Source organism: Lathyrus oleraceus, chromosome 7, assembly GCF_024323335.1.
Source record: "Lathyrus oleraceus cultivar Zhongwan6 chromosome 7, CAAS_Psat_ZW6_1.0, whole genome shotgun sequence".
Lineage (NCBI taxonomy): Eukaryota > Viridiplantae > Streptophyta > Magnoliopsida > Fabales > Fabaceae > Lathyrus > Lathyrus oleraceus.
The window spans coordinates 245,287,914-245,309,777 of NC_066585.1; the positions used below are offsets into that span (position 1 = coordinate 245,287,914).

A 21,864-nucleotide genomic window follows, 5' to 3' on the forward strand; every position below is an offset into this window, starting at 1 on the left:
ATTTAGTAATGGATGAAATTTTCCAATCTGTTACTAATTTGAGGTATAAAAGCGCAAATATTAATCTTCATAATAAATGATTATTTAACCAAAATACATAAACCATGTAAAAGAAATACCAGAACCTCATTTGTTTTAAAATATAGTAATGAATACTACCAAATGTTGAAATTAATTGCAATTGATACAGTAAGGTTTAATGCAACAAAAGATATTGAAACAAAAGGTTCACAATTTTAGTTAAAATTGTGAGAAATAAGTCCAGCAACAAAAATGATTTAACTTCGTACAATTCTTTGGTCCTTAAAAAACTGGGTTTATACAAAACTTGCCCGCAACCTTTTAGGAAGTGATGATTCATTACCCTGTAAAAAACAATTACATTCATATAAACAAATGTTAAAATATAATGTATATTTTATACAACTCATTCAATAAAATTCTAATAATAAACAACGACATTTCTTGATATAATATAACTAATGAAAAACTTACGTTCTATAAGTTTTCAAAAACTTCTTTGAACACGACGTTTGTTATAGAATTCAATGGATGGTTATCCTTGTCATGGATTAATATCTTAAGCCCTTTTTTGCTTTTGACCCTTGATATTGCAACATATAGTTGACCATGACTAAATACACTTCTAGGCAAATACAATCCAACATAATCCAATGACTGACCTTGAGATTTGTTAATTGTCATAGCATAACATATAGTTATGGGAAATTGCCTTCTAGTCATTTTGAATGGCCACAGAGATTGTGTTGGAGTCATATCCATTCTTGGAATATAGATAACCCCTCCAATATTCTTTCCAGATATAATCTTTGCCTCGATAACGTGGTTTGCCAAACTTGTAACTATAAACCTTGTTCCATTGCAGAGACCTTCAGGTTGATCAATGTTTCGAAGAAACATAATAGGGGTCCCAATCTTCAATTTAATCTTGTGGTTAGGTAGACCGGAAGTTGTAAGTGTATTCAAAAATTCCGGGGTCAAAACATCAAAAGCTTCATTTCCTTCACCGTTAAAAGTGTCTACAGAATCTGAACTTAAATATTCCTTTTCTTCACCTTTGGAAAATTTTTTGAAATTTTATTATTATAAATCTATGTTAGTACATATAAATATATGAATGTATCTATAAATATGTTTACAATGGATAACGCATACCTGGTATGAATCCCAAAACGTATTGATTTATGATGTCAACTATTTCAATTGTTCCTGCCAATATAGCTCTTGATTGCAAAAATTCTGGATTCTTGTAATTGTTAAGAAAATTCGGATATGTTTCACTAACAATGGCTTCTAGTGGATCATCATAGTTAAAAATTAAGAAATCATTTGGAATAGGAATATCCGTGTAACCATCGTTAGGTTCTTCCAATTTCCCATCGCCAACTTTTAATATCCAATTAGAAAACAATTCTAATTCAGATGTACTTGAAGTATTGCCGGCTTGTTGGAGTCGCATGTTCTTTGTAAGCTTCAGCACAACACAATGATCTCAGATGTATGATGAATTTATTGTAGAATGTATTATATCTGAACGGCTGCCCCTTGGTACAACTGGTAATATTTGCCGAAAATCTCCACCAAATACAATTACTTTCCCTCCGAATAATTTGTCAGAACAATTGGAACGCCCCATTATGTCTTTAAGGGTTTTATCAAACGCTTCAAAACAAAATCTGTGTGCCATTGGAGCTTCATCCCAAATTATCAACTTTGCCATTTTTAGTAGCTCTGCACGATCACTATCTTTGTCGATATTACATGTAGAAGACTCCATTGTAGGTATTGAAATCTTGAACATTGAATGAGTCGTTCGACCTCCTGGAAGTAGTAGTGAAGTTATGCCCGATGAAGCAACAGTTAAACAAATTTATTTCTTTGATCTTATGTAGGAAGCTAGAGTTCTCCACATGTAGGTTTTCCCTGTGCCACCGTATCCATACAAAAAAAATACGCCTCCTTGTTGATTGTTTACTGCTTCCATTATTCGCTTGAATACACCTCTTTGCTCATCTAATTTAAAAAAAATACATAGCAAACATGCAGTGAATAAATTAATTATACATTAAAAAAAATTGTAAGATAAAATCATACTTTAAAAGTTAACTTTATAAAATTATGACAAAACTTACAAACATTTAACATATTTACCTGTAAGATTTAAGAACAAATTATTGTATTCTTGCAATTGTTCGGCTGGATTGTAACTCCGCTCTTCGTATATGAGCTTATTTCCCAACTGCTCAACCACATATCCACTTGGATAAGGCATTCCAGCAAATTCCTTTAGACTTCAGCTCTTCCTTTGAAGATTTCGTTCAATCTCAATTAATGTTAAATTCATTATCTCTTCATCCGACAACCTCAAACCTTTATACAATAGTAATTATAAGTGTAAACTATAAAACAAATTTACTTTTAAGAATCAAACAAATAAATATAATAAAAATTCACAATATAGGAAAAATAATACCTCTATTGTTTGCAATTCGCTGTTGAGCATATAGTATTCCATCAGCTAAGAGATGACATGTTTTACTCCATACATGTCTTGGCCTGTTAATGTTGCATGATAATAACATGTGAACAAATAGTAATCTCAAATATTGACCTGAACCCCAATGATTTGCCTCTTTAATAGCTGCAATGAATTCTCTATCATCGCTGATAAAACCCATAGCAAAACAGGCATCCCGGAAAGTATCATATTTTACGTTATTCACTGTTTTTATATCATTATAACTGCGGGGGCCTTTGACATGTGTGAGCATCAATCTAAGATAGTACAATTCGCCAGTTGTTGGAGGAACCCATATAAACCTACCAATTGTGTAACCTTTTTGACGGGGGTTCCATTCTCTTTTTTTCTTAACATAAACAAATTTTGAAACAAATTTGCTGTAAGTTAAATTTTGTGCTTCAGGATACTTGCAATTTGCTTCGAACCATGATGTGAACATCGATTCAGTTACACTTGGTTTTTCCAGAACTGTATTGATACGGTCAAAATCAGTGTAATATACCGAATTTTGACCTTCACAATGAAAGTACAGTCTCTCAACAGCTGGTTTTCTACCATGGATTGGAAAGGAGAATATCCTCCAAGATGCTTCACTCGGAGAAACGTACCTACAAATAATATAATGAAAGGCAATGGATTTAAAATTAATAGAATGATTATTGTAGACAGAATATATAAATTTTATTATAACACATATAGTCAAAACAGTGTACATATAAAATTTTCTACACCATGCATGTAAAGAAAAATTGCACACTTTTAGTTGAAATAGATAAATTGCATGACATCATATTTCAAGTGATATATTAGAAACGTACCTACAATCAATATACTGTTTGATCTCATCAATATTCTGCGGCTGGTTGGAAGTTCCATCATCATTCGGTACAATGGCAACGGTGATTCTGTCGTAACCTTTGTTGATGTACTTGAATAAGTACTTAATCGATGTACTTTGATTGCACCATTCCATGTTTATGTGAGCTTGGTACTTTGTCAACAACTTTACATTGTATGGAACAACATTCCGGTTATCGACTTGAATTCCATTCTTAAGAACTGTATGTCCATTGTCCCTTCTTCTATATACCGGAAACCCATCTTGATCAACAATTGTTTCGGGCTGAAACTGTTTTGGAAAATATTTAGAACATTTTCCATCTTTCATGCACGGTGAAGATCGATTTGCAAATCCACACGGGCCATGAATCATGTGAGTTTTAACCAAATTATACAACTCTTCATTGGTATCTTGGTCAGGTATTTCAGCTGAAATAATGCGATCAATATCACTTGGATTTGGATATTTGTTAGATGGATGGAGGAAAATTAAGATGTGAGCATGTGGTAATCCTCTCTTTTGAAACTCAATTGTATACATATCTATAAAAATAAATATATAAAATATATACAATAGTCAGCACACGAATGATAAATTTGAAAATAATAATACAATTAATTGAATATGGAATAAGTTACTCACATGCAAGAACTTTCCCCAATAGATTTTTCTTTGTGAGATCAGACAAAAGCTCATCAAATTTCATTTTAAATACTCTTGAAATAATGTCAGGACAATCTGATGCTTTTAGATGAACAGAACCAAGCAAACGCTGAATTTCAGGTCAATTGGGGTTACATGTGAATGTAATGAAAAGATCTGGAAATCCGACATAGCTGCATATTGCCATTCCGTCAAAGTATAGTTGATCCATATATCTACGACTACCAACGTATGAAGAAGGTAGCACAACCCTCTTACCTGTGTTTGACCCGTGCGTTTCTCCATTTGAATTATATTCATTCAAACTGTGATACTTACCAACCCTCAGTTTTGACTGATTCTTTCGAAGCCACCTAAGTCTTTCTGATTCCATCATTGTAAAACCATCTACCAAAAATTGTTGATAAAGTCTCCTTGATCGCAACAATGTTTGTGCTTCATTAGATCTTGATTGAATTCTAAAGGCCAACCACTCTCTTATTGTAAGTCGATTTCGCTTTGTTGCTTCTTCCCAAGGAATATCTTTATTGTTATGTTCTGACTGTGTTATGTCTGTGAAGTGGCGAATATTTGTCCCTTTATCACGGTGCCTCACATTAGGTCTATATCCATCCTCACCATATGGAAATAATAATGGGTACTGATATCCTAAATAACTGGTATGATACTCATCTATCCTTTGAAGTTCGCCACATTGTTTTTGCACTATAATGATGATAATAAATATTTTGAGTTATTAAGTGGGTAAATGGGATTAATAATGATGATAATAAATATTAATAAATAAAAATATTAATAATAATAATAATAATAATATCAATTTATTCAATTAAATAAAACCCTAATTTTCATCAAACCGTTTCATATTACTTCTCCCTCTTTTCATATTCTCGGTTTGACATCTCAGAAAGACCACTTAAAAAATCAGTATATTTATTATTAAAAAAATTCATTTTGTCATTTAAAGAAAAACCGTTTCATATTACTTCTCCCTCTTTTCATATTCTCGGTTTGACATCTCAGAAAGACCACTTAAAAAATCAGTATATTTATTATTAAAAACATTCATTTTGTCATTTAAAGAAAATCAAGTAACGATAATATTTGGCAAAAAAACTACAATAATAATTAATTTGATTTCAGAATATTGATTTCATTTTGGAATGATAAGATTGCAACAACTATAAAATAACGATAATATTTATTATTAAAAAAAATTCATTTTGTCATTTAAAGAAAATCAAGCAACGATAATATTTGGCAAAAAAACTACAATAATAACTAATTTGATTTCAGGATATTGATTTCATTTTGGAATGATAAGATTGCAACAACAATAAAATAACGGTAATATTTTTTAGTATTATAAATAAGTAATTTATTTTATCACATTTTTCACTCACATCTAGTCTAAATTTGAACAATTTATTTTATTTAATTTTAATTTTTTTGTGTACACATTTCATTTGAAAATGAACCTCAATCAACATAACACATGCTCCAATTTTATGCAAAATGATGGAAGTCCTCTTTGTATCCCAAATCAACAAAACACCCCATATTTTGGAAATCCACCTCTTATTCCAAATCCACACCATAATTCAAGATTTTAAAATTCTCTTTTTATCCCAAATCCATAAAATAAGCAAACTTGAAACGTAACATTTCTAACTGATTACAACAACCAAACTTATGTCATCTCGTCCAAACATCATTTCCCTAGCATCCTTATCAGTTTTGACTTGCACTCAACCAAATATATCGAGTCTCTCAATACTTCTAATTTTTCCCCTTTTGGTATTTTCCCATCTAACCAACGAATCAGCTCCTATTCAGTTGATCGAAACTACTGATATTCCATAAGAGCATCAACATCGGAAGTTTGTCTCTCGAATAAACCATTTTTCTATAGCGGCGACAAACGCCAAACATGTTTGTAATATGATGAAATGAGATGTGAAAAAATGATTCACACAACACCTCTATTTATAACACAAAAAATTGCACACTACACTGAGGCGCCAGACCAATTGGCGCCTCCTTTACAAAATAACACATGGGCATCAATTGGATTGGCAGCACTATGTGCTGTAGCCAATCGAATTGGAGCCTCCTCTCTAAGTATAGGAGCAGACGCCAATTGGTTTGACGTCTCCTCTAAAAAGTGGGGTAAATTAGGATTTTTTTTGAAATCAGAATTATTTTGGAATTTTTTTTAAAACTGGTATTTGTGTAAAAAAATCTCATAATGCCATGAATTTCATTAAGGATTTCCACGTGAAATTAAGTTATTTTTCTATTATTTTGTTGAGCTTTTCTTATCAAATTATTATACTGTCGGTTTTTATTCTCTAATATAATTGTGTGTTGGTTTACAAATTTTTGATAATTTATGATTTTATCTAAATTTTTATAATTAAATATATTATGTATTTATTTAATCAATTCGTAAGTGATGATACTTATATTAGATTAGAGACTTTGATAAATTTACCATTTTACTCATTTATAAATGTATTAATAAGACTTTTATTTTTCAATTTAAACAAAGGAAAAAAAAGCGTTCTAATTATTGCAAGCTTTATTTCATTTTTAGAAAAATTAATCACATTCGTTTGATCTTTTATGATATTTGTATTACTTACAAATTTAAAATATCTCTAAATCAATTATTTGAAATTTAAAATATACTTAATTATTTAAATAAATAGTTTAAGAGATATTGACATTCTTACAAAAATAGGAATCCTGATTTGTTTTATATATTAGTAAAAAAATGGATAAATATCTAAAAATTTACTTTATTTTAATCAAATTTTAATGATAACATTAATAATAATTAATACAATTTGTTTTATGATAAATAAATATGTATAATTTTTCGTTTTTAAAGATTCTTAAATTAAATAATAATAAGAGCTGTATTTTCTACTTTAATATAATTAATGTATAAAGGAGAATAAAATGATTTATGAATTAGAAGTCTTATTAAAATAAATTCACAAACTTACATTGTCAAAAAGAAATTGGATTTATATATATATATATATATATATATATATATATATATATATATATATATATATATAAAAGAAAATGATAGAAGAAGGAAGATGAGAGTAAAAAATAATCAAATTTTATGGAAAGAATGAAAGCTTTTAGTTGATTCTGTTATCGATAAACTTTACTATTCCTATGTTTTGGAATCTGGAAAATGAAAAAAAAAAAGACATCATTCTTACATTGAAAAGATAACTACACTAATTAAACCACTAATTTCAATAAATTTAAAAATATTAATCAATTTTTATATAATATATTAATTAATTTTTATGTTGTCGAGACAAATTTATTAAATTGTAAAATGGTAGAGTTAGTTCGAGTATTAAATAGAGTTTAGTACGAAATTACTTATAGGAACATGAAATTAGCTTTATTATGGATTATAATTATGATAATTAAATAATTATGGTGGTAATTAACTTTTATATATTAAAAAGTAGATTTTGCTTTGTATGATCTTAAATTAGGGTATAAGTTTGTATCTTTAATTTGATATTATATATCTATTCTATATTTCTATAAATATTAATTGTAATATAATAATTGTTCTATTTTGTTTAGGTTTTCGAGGCAAGAATGAACCTTCATCATCTTATAATATAAAAATTCATTGGATGTAAAGAAATACACACGAAACAAATTATTAGAGTCTTTCAAATAACACATGATTTTTTATGTCCTTTTAGGTTCTAAAATGTGTGTATTTTGATAATAGCTTAAAATAACTGACACATGAATTGTTGTTATTTTTAAATTTTAATACTTTGGGAATAGCTTATGAAATCTATATCAAACACTTAGATTTATTATGTAATTTTGAAGAAGTGTAACAATTGCATTATATATATATATATATATATATATATATATATATATATATATATATATATATAATATATATATATATATATATATATATATATATATATATATATATATATATATATATATATATAATTTTTTTTTTTTTTTGCTTTCTTAGTATATGTTCTTTAATTTTTTTTTAAAGAATGTATTCAATAGTAAATTTAAATTAATTTTAAATATTTTGATTTAATGTTAATTTGGGTGTTAAATTATGGTAAACAAATTTAATTTATTTTAGCATATGTAAAAGTAATTTATAAAATTTGTTTAAAATTGTGGCAGTTTAAAAATTGTTTTTTGGTAATAGTTAGTAAATTACGACGATTTTAAGCGACATAACTTACCGGAGTAGATATTTGCCTTCGCGTGAAACAAATAGCGATTGAAACCACCACTATTTACAAACAAAATAATCAATGTTAAAAAGGAAAATTGACATGGCGTTTAAATTTAAACCGCCTCTATTTTCTAGCGGCAACCAAATTTATAACGGTTTTGAAAATGACGTTCTTGTTAATTTTGGCGTCTTAAACCACCAAAATCTTCTTGAAATAACCGCAATAATTCATGTTATTTTTTGTAGTGCTATAATTTAAGAGTATATTTGAGCTACGTCCCGTGCTACAACACTCTCGCTAAACTCAACAGTTTAGGAGTACATGGGAGATACGTATGTACTACAACACTTTCGCTAAACTCTAATTTAGGAGTACATGTGAGCTACACCTGTACTATAAAACTCCTTCTAGACTCAATAGTCTTGGAGTACATGTGAGCTATATTCATACTACAACACTCTCTCTAGATGCAAACTTACTCCTGTCGCATCCTGCGAAAAATCAACCGGCGAGACTCAAAAATAAAAACACACAGAGCCGCCACTAAACGTTATTTATCCCAAGATAGGGAAAGGAAACGCTCAGAGAAACCTGGAAAGACATGGTCTCGCGACCAGAGAGAAAAGGTTCGGGAGTCGGTTACGCAAGGGGAAGGTATTAGCACCCCTCACGTCCTAGGTACTCCTAGGGATCCACGTTCTAAGAAAAGAAAAGGTTGCTAAACATCACACACACACACAAGGGAACGCAGGTGGGGTTAAGAGAAACGGGCTCGATAAGGCGTCGCACCTTATGCCTACATATCTTGTCTGGAACAAGAATCAGAGCCTCTGTAGTTCGGCTTACGCACGCCAAACAACACAAAACAACTAACAAGCAAGGGTGGCAAACATGGAGCCCGACAACCACTGGATGGAATTATGTCGGCATCCGAACCAAAACACACTCAAAAGGGCAAACGTGGAGCCCGACTGCCAATCACTGGGCTTACGTCGGCATCCGAACCCAAACATACAGTCAGATAACAAGTAAACACACGCAAAAAAGAAAAAGGTTGCCCGGAGTGGTCTCGCACGACCACCTGCCTACATACCTCGTCTGGAACGAGGATCAGGGCGATGTAGTTCCCCTGAAAGGGACTAAATTGCTAACCAGAAACCGAGGGGAAAACACGACACTAGGGAGCTGAGACTCGAGCCTAATGTTGTCATGCAAAGTCACCCTAAGTTCGGTTTTCTATCCTACTTGCATAAGCAAACTAACCTAACCAGGAAAGAAGCTAGCACACAAGCATACAACATATATCAAATGAGAACAGGCATCTCAAACAAGCATGTCAATCAGAGATTCACAGAGCACGCACTATAGCCAAAACAAGGGGCTCACACAATAGGTTTGACTGCCTCAGCAAGTCGTCTGTACGGGCTGTGTTTGCTCTTAACCTTGCCATTACGAGGCTAAGGTGAAGCAGATGAAAGGATGAAGTGAGGATCAGACCTCACAGCTCTTATCCCTAACCAGGGAGAGCTTCTGACAAATGAGCATGGGTCCAGAATAGGGGAACCCTTCTATACTCGATGACTCTGACACAATGTGCACTGCACAGATCTTGGGCTTTTGATCTCAATGCTACAACCATGTAATGGGAGCAAGGAGAAGACTCAACTGAATAGTGGGGGACAGGTTGCTTGTCCCTACCTTCCACCAATTGCCTTACTTGAAGGACTTTTCCTGCTTGGGCTTAAAAATAAACATACACAAGCATTGCCTCTTAAGGAGGACTTCAGACAATTTGCCCGGCCCGGTAACAGCCGGGTCTCCAGACTACATGAAGATTAGTAGGTTACCTCAATGCAAATTGCTTATGCAAAGCAAAGCAAAGCAATAGTTCACAAGGAACTGAGCAACCAAAGTACCTGGAAACAATCAAACTCAGTCAGTATTCAATCAGACAAATTGTACAGCAAACAATCAAACAGTTTAAACAATACGACACAAAGCAAGCTCAAGGCTTAAGCCCAAGCTCCAACACCTACAAAACAATGTTATGTTAGTGCACAAACATCCACAACATCAATTAAAATCAACTTGTATCATTCTCCATGTACATTATGCTTTTGATCCTGAAAAACCAAGCAAATATTAGTAACTAGACCACTAGGCCAAGCCTAGGGTCCAAAAGCAAGAAAAAACTCAAAACAGCAAGGTATTCATCATCCAACATCAAATTATCATCAAACACAAGCAAACATCATTGATCTCATGTTTATATCATCCATCATGCTCAATTCATGCACAAAACAATCCATATGAGGTCAAATGAAGCATCAAACATACAAACAGAAGTACTGCATTCAAATCCATACCAAGACACATCCAAAAATTCTCAAATTAATTACACCTAAACAGAACCTAATCAAGGTCTACCATACCAAATTTGAGCTTAATTGGGCAAATAGAACCATGTCAATGAAAATCAACAAAAACAGTCACCATTTCATGCTTCAATTCACACCATCAATGCATACATCCAATTCAAAAATTCATATCTCATTGAAAACAAAAAGAAATGGATGAGACCAAAACAGGGAGGTCACACAATGTGTCTAGTTCATGCATATCAAATTTCATGGCCATACAATACAATATGAGGATTTCCCAATCAATCTACCAACATGTATCACATGAGCTTGCAATTTCAATCACCAGAAATGAAAATTCACAATCAATTAGAAAATGCAGTGTAAAATTCCACAAAAATTCATACAACATCCTAACATATCAACAATTCACCATGCCAAATTTCATTCAATTCTAACATGCATAGGTTATCCAATTAAATTCAACAAGTTGACATCAAGAGGTGTGACACAAATTGTCACACCTAAGTTCCAGAATTTGCTGCTCTCTAACCAGGTATCAAAAATTCATGAAATTTACATATAAATAATCCTCAATGAGTCAAGAACCACTACAAAAATTTTCAGCCATTTATTTTATGATATGAGTATTTCATGATCAGATTGCCAAAATGTATCAAAAATGGACACATGTGAAACAAGTCTAAGTCAAATAAAATATTTGCCAAGCACAACTTTGACCAATAGGTCAAAAAAATCCTACACAAGTCAACAAAGTCAAGGAAAAAATCATCATATTTTTAGGAATTTTTTACTATTTTTTATGAATTTTTTAAAGTGTTAAATATTTTTAGAAATTAAATGAATTAATTAAAACTCACAATGGCAATACTGTAATTATTTGGCGCTGGCGGGAAACAGTTTTTTTGAATTTTCAAACCAAAATTTGGATTGAACACACTTTTGCGCAGAGGACTTCGTCTTCTTCATACGTCGTTTCCAGAATTTCCAGAAAAACGACGAACATGCAATCTCCACCAAAACGAGCAAATGAATACTCGTTGGAACCGTCTAACCACGAGGAATCTAAATATGAACCTAATTCAACCTAATTGTTGCTATATTTTCCAAATCGAACAACTTAGGGTTTACTACCAAAACTTCGAACCTAGATTTCGTAGCCTACAATCAATCATTTGCGATTCTAAATACATCATGATGCTCTACAATCCATGGCCTACAACACGCACACAATCATTTGGCAAGGCATGACATTCGAATTTCAAAGGTACCTGGAGATGGCAGCTATATGTACGTGTTCTTTGCGCCAACTAGCTTCAAACAGGTGCACTAGAGTGATGAGGAAAGTGATAGGAGTGTTCCGTTTCAATTGATATCGTTTCTGAAGCTCGAAAATCCGATTTCACCATGGATGCTCTTGAAAATGCAGTCACGATTCCATCCCTCTCACGCTCCAAATACCACAAACAGTGCTAGAGGATGATGCAAGGAGTCCAAATCAAAAAGAATCACCAAAAACGGTTGAGAATTGAGGATGAATTTGAGATTGAAGCTTGGTGTTCTTGGTGGAATTGAGAGAATTTGATGAGTTCTTGATCCAACTTTGGAGAATGTGTTTTTCTGTTATGATTAGGAAGGGATTATGAATATATATGAATGCTTAATTATCCCTTAATCCACTTAATTAGCCAAATGCATAGTTAGTGTAAATGGTTATTTTCAAAGTGGGGGCAAAATTGTAATTTCACCATGACAGCTAGTGCCACCTGTTTTGACAGCACATACACCTTCTAAATATCATATGTGAACTGTAGAAACTTGTTTCATGCTCATTGGTTGCTCCATTCTCAAATTCACCATGTGTATGCATTTGGTCCATTTTTGTCATTTCCATTTTTCAAGACAAAATCCAAATTAAAAGCCTTATGCATGAAATGAAAATTCAAACACATTCTAAATGCCATTCCTGAGGTGTTGGAAAAAGTCCCATTCAAAAATTCCAATTATTTGAGATTTGGACGATTTTGCCCCTGGTCCAATTCAGCTGTCCAGTTGAAAAGTGACTTTTTGCCTTGGCCATATTTGGGAAAATCCAATGATGCACCCTCAAAGTACATGTCAAATGGAGTTTGTGCATATAAAGAACTTGCAATTTGGACAAAGTATGTGGTAGTTATGGCCTCCTGATTACGGTCTTTTCTGAAATTCAATGAGCCATATTTTGCAAACCGTACATTGGATTTTCAAGTTCTTGGACTTTTTGGAAAGGTGAGAACAAGATCTACATCTGTCATGTTGAACAATTTTTCATTTGAAGCTTCCTTGGACTTCTGTTTTTGAGGTCAAAAACTTTCCATTTTTGGAAACTTCAGCTACAAGTCACTTTCTATTTTTGGCAGTTTTTGTCCTGACTTGATTTTCTTCATTTTTAAGCTTTGAGATGTCATATAACACTTGTTCCAACATGAATGAAGTGTGTCTAACTCATTTCCACCTCCAAATCCACCAGATCATGTACAGTTGACCACAGTTGACTTTTCATCTGATAGATGAATCTGGCAATGCATAGATCAAACTGAGCCCCAATCTTCAACTGAAATGGCTCAAGGGTGATACCCTAGCCTCCATAAGCACCATATAGTCACAAAATGATCCTCATCTCCTTCATAAACCCCATCTCCTGATCCAGCCCTGATTGGCCCAATACAACTGATTAGGGTTGACCAGTGGTCAAAACCCTAATCTCAAGGAATCTTCTCCAATCTCCTGATGACATCCAACCATGATGATGATGATGTATCAATTCAAACAAGATGAAGACCAATATCCTTGGAAATCATGAAACCCTAATCTCACAGCCCAATCCTCAGATGGCTATGATCAATCAATAAAACCCTAGGCTTGCACCTTCTGACTTTCTCACCTCCTGATTAAGACTTGGGAAGATGACTTGCACCATGTAACCACATGTTATGCAATATGAGATGCCTAATGACCTAGAATGAAATGCAAATATGTTAATGCTAGTCCCAAGAGAGGAGGGCAAATTTTGAGGTGTTACAGCTGCCCCTATTCAATCCACTGTGAACCTGTCGATACGAATAGCCTCGGCTTTCGGATGATCAGGATGAAGAGTGATTGAATACCAAGAACAGACGAACAATTTGCACTCTGATGGGATAATAATTAACAACGCCTGTCAGCATCGGCGAAGAAACAAACTCTGAACTTGTCGACCTGGATACCAAAATAAATGGTAACACAGGGATAACCATGGTCTGAACACCACATCCACTCGGGATTCTCATTCCTTTTTTGCTTTTCTTGAACCCCGAAAATTTCTCTTCTTCTACCTGGTCCGAAAACCACTTCGGTCTGAACTCCGAAAAACTGGCCTGAATACCATAAGTGCTTCAACCTGATAGTCGGAAACTTCACTAATCACCACTCTAAGGGCAACACGTCAGAGGGTACACCTTCAACCAGACACTGACTGATGACTGGGAAGAAACTCGACGTTTACTGAACATCGGACGATGATGTTTACTGACACCAAAAAAAGCTCGACCAGACATTAACCAATGACCGGGAGGAAACTCGATGTTTACAGGCACCGAACAATGATGTTGACATGACATCAAACAATGATGCGGACAGACATCAAAAAATGATGCGGACAGACATCAAACAATGATGCGGACAGACATCAAACAATGATGCGGACAGACATCAAACAATGATGCGGACAGACATCAAACAATGATGCAGACAGACATCAAACAATGATGCGGACAGACATCAAACAATGATGCGGACAGACATCAAACAATGATGCGGACAGACATCAACCAATGATGCGGACAGACATCAAACAATGATGCGGACAGACATCAAACAATGATGCGGACAGACATCAAACAATGATGCGGACAGACATCAAACAATGATGCGGACAGACATCAAACAATGATGCGGACAGACATCAACCAATGATGCAGACAGACATCAAACAATGATGCGGACAGACATCAAACAATGATGCGGACAGACATCAAACAATGATGCGGACAGACATCAAACAATGATGCGGACAGACATCAAACAATGATGCGGACAGACATCAAATAATGATGCGGACAGACATCAAACAATGATGCGGACAGACATTAAACAATGATGCGGACAGACATCAAACAATGATGCGGACAGACATCAAACAATGATGCGGACAGACATCAAACAATGATGCGGACAGACATCAAACAATGATGCGGACAGACATCAAACAATGATGCGGACAGACATCAAACAATGATGCGGACAGACATCAAACAATGATGCGGACAGACATCAAACAATGATCGACCAAACACTTACTGATGTCTGGGAAGAAACGGTGGTTCCAAACTCACAATGCTGAACTCCTCGGAGCATCGTCTTCGCTGTCAGACAAAACCAAACCTCAAGCGGTAATCACGGCTTGAATCGCGCTGATCGCGTAACGTCTTCTGACTGTATCCCCATCTCTGTCCGACGGGAACATTTCCTCCAATATCGCACTACTGGGGAACATTGCTGATCTGACGTTGTGATGCTAATCTCCTCAGAGTAACATCTTCACCTTTGGTGAACCCCAAATCTTCAAGCGGTAACCACAGTTTGGGTTGCGTTGAATACATCCCTTTTCCATCTCCGTCCGACGGAAGGAGTCTTCTCCAGTGTCGTACCACTGGGACAATACCTGTGATCCAATCATGAGGCTATACTACTCGGAGCAACACTTTCATTTTCTGGCAAAATACCTCTCAAACAGTAACCACGGCTTGAGACTAGCTGACGTTTGCAATGATGCATGCTTGATTTCTTCTGCGTAATGCTCCATAATTATGGAAATGCTACGCGATTATTTATTTTTCTATGCAATATGCAATGCTTATTCTACATGATGAATGCATAAAAATATCCCCCTCAAGGGAATTTTCTGGGGAAAACGAGACTCTCTGCTGAGGAACTCGCCATTGCTCCGATTTCCACCCTGCCGGGGATAGCACTGCTGCTAGGAAATAGACAACCCTTGCTGGGGATACAGATTCTTTGCACCCAACCCTCTCGAGGACATGCTGGGGAATACCTCCTTTGCACCCCACCCTCTCGAGGACATGCTGGGGATACAGATCCTTCACTGCACTCTGTGGGAATACCACAGTCTTTGACTTGCTGGGGATATAGATCCCAACTCTGCTTTGGGAACCCTCACAGATACTCCCGCTGGGGAAATGAGCAATCTTCAACCTGCTGGGGGAATACCATCCAGACCCTGCTAGGGGAACGACAACTACTCCGCTGGGGAGGACCCAATCAATCCACATGTAGGATACCCTCGGCTGGGGATGCAGATATTCGTCTGCTACAGAAACTCGTTCAATCCACTGGTAGAATGAACACTGTTGGAGAGATATGTCATTGAAAAAACCCGCTCCACTCGGGGAACAGCAACCTTCAGACCTGGCTGCTGAGGAAACACCGTTGTAAACCTGCCGAGATAACCATCCTGACTCGGCTGGGGAAGTCACAGACCTTGGATCTGCAAGGGAGTTGGTCCTCTACTCCTGCTTGGGGACCTAGCTGGAAAATGAGAACAGTTGGTACAAAACACCCGTCGACTCGTCGAACCATGGTATCCACCTACCAATCTCGTATCAGCTTTCCACTTTTGAGAACTCCCAGACTCGTCTGGACCTTTTCTGCTCCATCATCTAGTATTCCCAATCGCTCCGCGCTCGACGAGAAACGTACTCCTGGGATTTATACAGAAATTTCAATTTTCCGACTTTGAAGAGTCTTCTTGATTATCATCAAGGAACGTCGTACGTCTCAACATCTTCGTTGTTTTTCATTTATTCGTTCCTGAGCGAACTCTCTGGGGATTTATTACAAAGCTTCCACATCACAACCTGCGAGTGAGTGAAGATATCTAACATTACCTGCAAAACAGATCGTCAGATAAAACCATGCCCCAGGCGTGTCAAGATTTCAACACTTGGGTCACTCAACCTTCCAAATAAGATTTCAAGCTTCAATCTTATAAACATGCATTGGAAGGGACCTGTATGTCTTAAAATGCAAAATTCTTTATCAAAAATATCTGGATGTTTTTGCAATCAAAGCGGTAATGAAAAACAAAAACAAAATTATTTGACTGAATGTGCATTTTATCGACTGGAAAAGTGTGTGGCTCAAATGAGCAATACAAAGGAAGCAATTCCTGAAAAGAGGTAATTGCGCTCAAAAGGAAAATCTATCCTAATGGCAATGTAAAACCCGTGATCTCATCGAGTTCCAACTCGGTTACACCCCATATGTCCTCAGACTCTCCACGCTTTCTGCCTTCTGAAAAAGACGTTTCTGACTGATCCCCACCGGGTATTATCCATGATGCTTTAACCAAAGCACAAACGATCATGTTGGACGCAGTTGTTCGTTTCAATCCCTCTTTTGCCTGGACCGCCCTTTCGGGTTTTCAGTCCACCGGGATACCCATTTTTGCCCAAGTCGCCTTCTCAGGTTTTCGACTTGCCGGGTGTACATTTTTCATTTTTATCCCTAATTTTTGCCCGAACCTTTCTTTCTGTTTTTGGTTCGCCAGGATGCCCATTTTTGCCTGGACTATTTTATTCTTTTCGTCCAGCGGGTCTCTTATACGAAGTATTTTTTAACTGCGTCCGCATCCATAGGGGATGGAAAATCCTCGCCATCCATGGTCGTTAACAACAAGGCTCTATCGGAGAAAACCTTCTTGACCATGCTGGGCCTTCATAATTGTATATCCACTTGCCCCACGATCGTCTCGAGGAGGAAGGATCCTTTTCAGCACCATATCACCTACGTGATACACCCGAGGTCGCACCTTTCTGTCAAAAGCACGCTTCATTCACTGCTGATATAGCTGCCCATGACGGATGACTACCAGCCTTTTTTCTTCAATCAGGCTTCCTGAGTGAGAAAGGCATGTGCCCCAGCAGACGTACGTACCGCGGTATGGTACCCAGGATACCAGCTTCGTACTCGGTCGCCATTGTTGGTACATTCCATCGTGCCCCAGGAAGCACTACCTCATCCACCTTATCCCCCATCAGACATCAAACCCGTTCGGATTCAGGGTCAGGCCCCTCCTCCGGGATCGGTTACTCTCAATCTTTCGATTAGAGCACCTCAAGATGTCCTCATCAGGGAGCTTCAAACTTCATCGGTTGATAATCCTCAATGGGTTGCGGAGCGATGTAATCAGACAATACACCCCCTGATTGCTTTCTGGGAGTATTACAAATCAGTCAATATTCTTTAGCTCCTCTCGCAACCCGTCCGGTCAATGTTGGATTCTCAAACCCCCACTTGATCAAATCCGTCTAGGAAATCCACAAAGTGGCATGACCCAGCATACACTGTCTCAGTCGGCGAGCAGCCTATGCCAAAGTACATCAAGTTTTCTCGAACAGTGAACGTACTGTTTCACAGTCGATAAACTTTTTGCTAAGGTAAATTGCATGCTCTTTTCGACAAGACTTGTCATGCTGACCCAATACACCTTGCAGACCCTTCGAAGCTGTCCAGTACAGATTTGACAATTGCTCCTCCCACAGGAGGTATCAGAATCAGAGGTTCCTGCAACTTATTCTTTCAATGCCCCTTGGCAATCATTATTTCGCCTGACCGTTTGATCTTCCTTTTCAACAATTTGAATATGGGTTCACCCGTGATTGCTAGATGAGATATGAACCATGACAGGTAGTTCAATCCTTCTAAGAAACCACGAACCTACTCTTTTCTTTTTCTCGGTTTAGGCGTTTCTCTTTATTGTTGTTTTTCCTTGTTTTTTTTTTTTTTTTTTTTTTTTTTTTTTTTTTTTTTAGCAGGATCAACCTCGATTCCTCTCTTATATTGAACCCCACCGATTTACCGGATCGCACTCTGATAGTGCCCTGATTTGAATTCAACCTCAGTTTGAATTATCTCAACCGGTCAACCGACTGACCCTGGTCCGCCAAATGCCCCTCTTCTGCTTGGGACTTTGCTATCATGTCATAGCATCTGATTCCATGATGAATCATATCATGAAACAAAGTCACCCTGATACGCGGCATCGGCGCCCTGCTTCTCAAGAGGACAGTCTTCTCTCCGTGGTAGCTTGTGAGCAACGATATCGGTGTTCGACCCTGGCGTATCCTGACACGACCAAGCGAAGGCATCCACATGCTCTTCCAACAAGTCTACCATTCTGCTCTCGGCTTGCCTCTGAAGCGGCCCTAATTTCATTTCCTTCCTGACCTCGGTGCTTGGAATAACAACCTCAATCCGCCCTTCATGCGGCTGAATCACCTTCTCCCCTGGTTTTAATATCCTGGCTAATTCCAGCAGATCACAGTCTTCTTCGTCTTCTTCTTCAGCAAGATAGATCGGTTTGTCGAAGTCATATGAGGGGTAACCAAATTGTTATCAACGAGATCCGGAAACTTGTTTTTGAAGTCGGAACGAGACAAAACAAAAAGACGAAAAATGAAAATAAACATTGCCATTTTTATTTGTTTTTAAACTGCAAAATAAATGAAAAACAGGGAACACCGTTTTTTGACTGAAAAACATCCATTTATTAATGATGCAGAAATGTTGCAAATGTAAACATGAGGTGGCCCTTACAATGGACCATTACGTGTCGGGCAACACGTATGGCTTTCATGCAGATAACAACTGAAAACAGAAATCATTACTCTTCCGGACGAGTGACAGTGCTGATCTTTTTAAGCCTTCCAGCTTCCTGGTACGCACGATCTTATCCATTGATCAATCTCCCAGCCACTGTCAGTTTCTTTACCCACTGCATAGGCATGATCTGAATCTAGCATTCCGGCACTGACAAAAGTGAATGACGGACGACGTCCTTTGTTCTGCTCAGACGAGTCTTGACCTGGATGATAACCAATCCCAAACATATCCGCCTTTACCACAATGCCTATGATCTGCCCCCAGCCTGGGATCCCTCCGTTTCTCACCACTTCCAATGCCTGCTTGTAAGAAGAAATGGACGGCTTTTTCTTTTTCTCAACACCAATGGCACTTTCTACCGTGACGGTCTCAGCTACCAAACTGGGTGTTTCAAATTCTCCACCGTCCAGTTCCTTCACCTTCTGGATCATATCCCCCATCGGTACACCACCCTCTGTGGCGACGGCCATACAACAAGTATCAACACTAGGGAAAGTTCCCTCTTTCCTCCGAGGTTTTGGGACCACAGGCCTCGGCATTTTTAACCGATCCCCATTCACCAACCCAATCGTCTTCCTATCCTCAGAAATTGCATTCATCTCCACCTCACCATGCGCGGGCATGTGATTAGCATTAACATTGGGAAATTGTGCAAAATTAATGGCCTTGGAATCCACCAGGTCTTGGACAGTATGCTTAAAAGCTCTACAACCCTCAAGGTTATGCCCAGACGCCCCCGAATGGAATTCGCACTTGGCATTCTCATCGTAGTTGGTTGGCCTCTGATCAGGTTCTAATGGAGCTAATGTCCTCAATTGTACCATTCCGAGATCTTTCAACTTCCTCAACAGAAGAGCATACGGTATGGGTGGCTTATCAAATTGACGATCAACCCCCTTTCCTCTTACCTGGTTCCCAGCTCTCTGTGCTCCCGGGCGAGGTGACGGATGTCTCGGTGGTACAGATGAACCACCAACAGGAATGGTTGCAGTGGCAGCATAAGGGTGATGACGATCCTTACCGCATTCTCTTTTAGTCTGCGCACCACCTGATTCAACCTTCTTCTTGGGCTGACCACTGTCAAGGGATTTCTTCACCACAGAGCCAGAGGGATTTGTTACTTCGGATGACGGAGCCTTTCCCTGAACTTTCTCTTTGATCATCCAACCCTCAATCCTTTCTAATCTCTTGGCCATGGCTTTCTGCCCCGAGGCAAGCCCTTGCACAACCCTGAACAAATCCCTCACCATCTCTTTCAGTTCGAGGATGTCGGCGTTGGGAGGATCCATCAGTTCGGATTTGTTGCCCCTAGCAGGATATCTGAGCAAACAAGCTATGCGCACCGGTTGACACCTACAAAACAGCAAATGGGTTAATATGCATGAATGCAACGTCTATCCATATGAGGAAGATTCTGTCTTTTGATCCTGGTTTCATCGAGACAGATAATATTTTGACATCCACATTCTGAAATTCAAGATGTCTCTCAACCAGATTCTCAATCTATAATACTCCCCATATGGCTAGACGTGAGTTTGGTGCAGATGAATGCAAAATGAGAATGATGCAGATGTATGCAATGCACTGGGCCATCCTCCAAGTCATCTGATCATCAACTGTACAGAAGCCTGGTCTCTGAACTGTTCATAACCATCTGAGAGAATATGTAACCACCAATCTGACCCACGGGTTCCGAAATAAACGGAAGACAGATACATCATCATCATCATCTGACAATCTCTGAGCAGACATTCTCAACCATCTGACTCGGCCCGGGGAATCCTGAAATAAACGGATCCCTACTGATAAATATCTCGGCCCGGGGAATCCTGAAATAAACGGATCCCCACTGATAAATCACGGACAGCACTCCGGCGTCTCGGCAATAACTGACCATAAATCCGACTTATAAATATGACTCTGATCCACAGAACCAAAAGTCACCATCTGAGCAATGCATCTGAAATAATCAACCCTCCCCTCACAGGTAAATTCTAAACAGGTCATCCTAAGGCGGATAATAGTCTCGACAATCGGGCAGAGATACTCAATGGGTTTGCCCTTTCGGGTGTGCCATTGTAGCTCTCCTGAGATCGTCTAAACCAAAGATCCGGGAAATGATCGGTCACCAGAGTCAACAGCTCAAAAGAGATAACCCAACCAAAGTGGAAAACCCCACTGGAAGAGCACTTCTCAGATGAACCTCGTCCGGCTTGTGGTATGTCACATCGCAACATCATGCCCAACCGACATGTGAGCGACGCGAGACCACGCTAATCCTAGGTGTATACTCGGGCCTGGGTTTTAGCCCCACTCAGAACACCCACCCCAAACAACAGAACCACCTGCACAGAGGACGGCAACAACATGATAGTATGATGCATGCAGACATTAATGCAAATACAGATA

At 37.4% G+C, this 21,864-nt stretch overlaps 1 pseudogene; it reads right to left on the minus strand.

The window, feature by feature from the left end:
• Window positions 1-498: 498 nt before the first annotated feature.
• On the minus strand, window positions 499-19,994 carry LOC127103230 (uncharacterized; annotated as a pseudogene).
• Between the last annotated feature and the right edge of the window lie 1,870 nt (window positions 19,995-21,864).